Here is a 4,284-nt window from a genome sequence, read left to right as displayed (position 1 = left end):
ATATATATATAGATGTGTGTGTGTCTATGTGCGTGTGTGTGAGAGTGTGTGAGTGCTTCCACAGATTACCCTGTTGTCTTACTATAATGTGTGTGTCTGTATATATGCGTGTGTGTGTGTGTATAAATATATGCATATGTTGACATGTATATACACAGAACACATACATGTATGATTAATGTATATAGATAGATAGAGAGTGTGAGAGAGAGATAGTGAGATAGATAGATAGATAGTTAGACAGACAAACAGACAAACAGACAGACAGTTAGGCAAGCAGACAGATAGACAGACAGACAGACAGACAGACAGACAGATAGATAGATAGATAGATAGATAGATAGATAGATAGACACATGCGCCTGCACATGTATAATGTAGTTTGCTTTTCGGTTTCTTACTCATCTCTCTTTCATGCTTCGTCTTTGAATATAGGCTAGCGATGTTCTCTTAGCTCTTTTACCTTAGGAAACTAGCTCTAATCTTCCAAGACGTTAGGGCATACCAAACTCTTGCTTATCCTTCGTAAGTGATAATTCGTTATATGCCATACCTTTCGGACGATGGTTTTTAGTCTCTCATGACGCAATTGTCAGATATTTAATATTTTCAAGTTAAAAAAAGAAAAACAAGTACAACATGATTAATCATAAATAAAGCTAAATGCAATTTTTTCGAATAGCGAAATTCGTATTTATGTAAATAAATAAAACTTGAATAACTTGACTTCGATATGTTAATGGTAAAATATTTTCAATAGACATAAGTGACACATAAAATAAATTTGAATAGAGTTATACGAATACACAATTGATTCAAAATATCTACTTATATTTCCAAACCTTAAGTTCAAATATAATGCAAGTCTTAAGTATTCAGGAAACAAAATCACTAGTAAAATGTTATAAGAATGCGGGCTGCAGTAGGAAATATCACGGCCACACCCGATGTGAACTAACAATACTCGACTAAACTGACATTTTTACCAAATTGCTTTTAACCCCTCTAATATTAAAACAAAAACCAAAGGATATGTTTCTTCACAGTTGTCCAGTCAGCTAACAACAGCTGCGAAATCTTCCAACATCTCAACGTACTGTTCCTCTACAAAGGGAAACTTTGGGTAATATAATCCGAAACATATTAACATATTGAATGACTGTCAACAGCTTGAAGAAATTTCGTGTTAGATATATTCGAACTAAGCTGATCAACAACGAAATCAAAATAAAGAATTCCAATATAATATATTCAAACTTATAAGGAAAATTACCTAAAAACGTCTTTTGGACATTACGATATCGCATGGGACGTCATACTGTAATGATAACAAAAATAAAATAGAACCTTAATAAAATTTGATTTTGTCTACTGTACTGTTTTGTTATAGCTGCAATTAAAGAAATATAACACTATCTCGAACACTCGACTCCAGAAATATAACACTAGCCGTACACTCGATTCCACTGAGGCAATATTCATTTACGAGAGTGACGATTTCGTTGTAATCCTTGCATTTAAGACAGATGTCGCTGACGGCAGATTGATCAATTTAAAGGAAATACACTTTAGCATTATAAGCCTGCCTTCCCATGTTAATGATATTTCTATCTCAAGTTATGGCTCCCGAGCTTTAAAAATCCGTGAAATTAATTACTGACATTTCGGTTATAACTTCCTTATAACCAGTTTCTGAGAGAGATTATGCACACCGGCTACCATTACCATTTCGTCTTCTGTTTTTATTTACTTTGAGATCTGGACCAAGCCAGATCCTCAGCATTATAAACGCTGGTCATATCACGTTTGTTCCCTCATACTGTGCAAAACCATAGATATGTTCTTTTACTATGTTTCTAACACTTTTTATTCCACTACGGAAAGCATGACACTGTTGTGTCCACTACAGCAAGCACGACACTGTTGTGTTTTATTACACCCTCCTAGTGCAGCAAATCTCAAGAACCAAAGCGTACACATTCGAATAACGATACACTGATTCACTAATTTTGTCATTGGTGGCATTTTCATAGAATAGTGATGTATTTTTCTAGTATGTGGATATACACACTAAACTATCCCAGTCTGCAAACATCCTATGCCGTCACCCACTATTTGACAAATAATTATTCAATGAAAATACGATTTAAATAGTTCATTGCAACTGATCCAGGAATGCCGTGAACTAGATCATTAAAGTGCTCAGCTCGTAATCAGAAGGTTGTATGTTCGTTTCAAAATTAGAGCAGGGTTCTTTACAAGTGAGCAAAGCAATGCTTTTCTCGATGCTGCCGTCTTTTCAAATATAAATGACGTCTAACCAATTGCTTATGGAACCCCTCTCCGCCCTCAGATGCCATGCGTTGGACGTTCCACTGGATCATTTGAGAGACAGAAACCTTGTCTGATTGTGATATCTAAAACAATTAACGAAAGGATAATGCGTGTTATCAAGTGATATTCGCTCGGAAGTGACATCTGCCTGTACTTTTGGTATCCAGGACTACTACGGTGCAAATAGCAAAACCATACGGACAATTGTATTTAACGGGGGCTACTTGAGCAAATTCAGGTGCATTCGTTTTTAATTTCTACTTCACATTAAAATATAAAGATTAATAAGACAAAAGCCACTGAAATCTAATTATTGGCTATAAACATAATATATTTAGAAATATTTTCATATTTTACATGTGTTTACCTCACCATACAAATTAGTTTGTAACAGTCCCTCATTTAAATAAACTTTTTAACAGCTCAAAATTGGAAGCCACAAACAATATTAAAGGAATATATACTGAATATATACACACCGGTAAATCCAATTGAAAACCGAAATGATATGAATCCAGTGGAAATGTCCATGAATCTTTTAAGAATGTTCCATCAGTACAATACTTTAGAAGAGTGCTTGAATATCTGAAAGTAATTGTAAATGTGGATTTAAAATTAATATACGGAAATGGTCTGATATATAAGAAATAGAATTTAAAATCTCACAAGTATATAAAAATTAATTTTCTTACATCACGTGCATTTAGCAAAGGGTTCAAAAGTACATTTGTAATTTCAAATTTTGTGCGATAATATATTGACTTCTAACGAAAGGTAAATATATTCGTTTCTGCTTGAGATACTCTTCCATTATCTAAACAAAAGCCTACTTCTGTAAATATATTTTGATATATTTTTTGCATATTATTTCAAAGATTTTAAATCCTTGTTAGGTGTGTTACAGGGAGGTCATTCGAAAAATATTTAACGGTACGTTTGCCTTTTTCGTGTCATTCCGATTTCTGATGTAGATTAATATGTTTGTATGTAAACAGTTGATATTTCTTAGAATTTCAGTATTCTGTCTTCTACTGAAGACATCATATGATTACAAAGCATGCGAGTGTTAGAAACATAGATTCGCATGCGGAAGAGCTATGTCTATATTTTAGTGTAAATTTAACTATACAATAAAAACAAATCTTAACAGTCAATATATTATCACACTAAATAGGAGTCTATGAATGACAGGTGTAAATTCATTACAGACGTTTCTAACTTCGTCTTTAATTTATTAATGACTACATTATATCTTTATAAATAAACTGTTTTTATGAGATGAATACATGAATTTTACAATCAAAGACTTTCAAAATGATTTATCATAGTTCAAATCCACGAAGCAAAACATTGTAGATGATTCTGTTACTATCTGAGTTGACAGAATGGATGTATGAAAATAATGTATATTTATTGAGATTAGAAAAATTTAGATGTTACTAGGGTGTTTACGAGGGGGGGTTGAATAAGAGAGCTCCAATGACACAATTATCCCCACTTCTAACAGCAGAGAAAGCCACGTCTCCGTTAGTCTGCGATATATCTATCAAAGAGTAGTTTATTGTCTACTGGTAAGTGCTAAGGAAATGATTTATGTTCACATCAACCTACTGAATTATCAAGGTCGTTTGTGATGGAAGCAAATTACAAGCTTTATCTCTACTGCCAGACAAAGCAGAAGGAAATAATAGGGAAGCAAATGATGGAGAGAAGAGGATGAATGAAAAAAGGAAGAAATCCAACCCAACGGTTACTAAGAACCATAGTACTGAGGCAGAAAGAAATCATTGAAGGATAATGGAATAAGGGTTATGGGGAGAAAGCCCTAAACCATGACTCTGGGATTCATTCTTAAGTATACTATAGACTGTATATTTAATACAATGTACAGTCTGAATAGCTCAAGAGTGGTATGTGTATATATATATATATATATATATATATATATAT

The 4,284-nt window shown here is 33.2% G+C and overlaps 1 long non-coding RNA gene across 1 annotated transcript in view; it reads right to left on the bottom strand.

Annotated features, from left to right (window-relative positions):
• The window catches only part of LOC128248550 (uncharacterized), an 808,814-nt gene that overhangs the window by 419,975 nt on the left and 384,555 nt on the right, over positions 1-4,284 (bottom strand). The window contains exon 2 of the long non-coding RNA XR_008264722.1: positions 2,814-2,919. This is a non-coding gene — a long non-coding RNA (uncharacterized LOC128248550). The remainder of the gene's footprint in view (positions 1-2,813; positions 2,920-4,284) is intronic.

Source organism: Octopus bimaculoides, chromosome 8, assembly GCF_001194135.2.
Source record: "Octopus bimaculoides isolate UCB-OBI-ISO-001 chromosome 8, ASM119413v2, whole genome shotgun sequence".
NCBI lineage: Eukaryota > Metazoa > Mollusca > Cephalopoda > Octopoda > Octopodidae > Octopus > Octopus bimaculoides.
The sequence above is the reverse complement of the archived record's forward strand: the minus strand, read 5'-3'. Positions and strand labels throughout refer to the sequence as shown.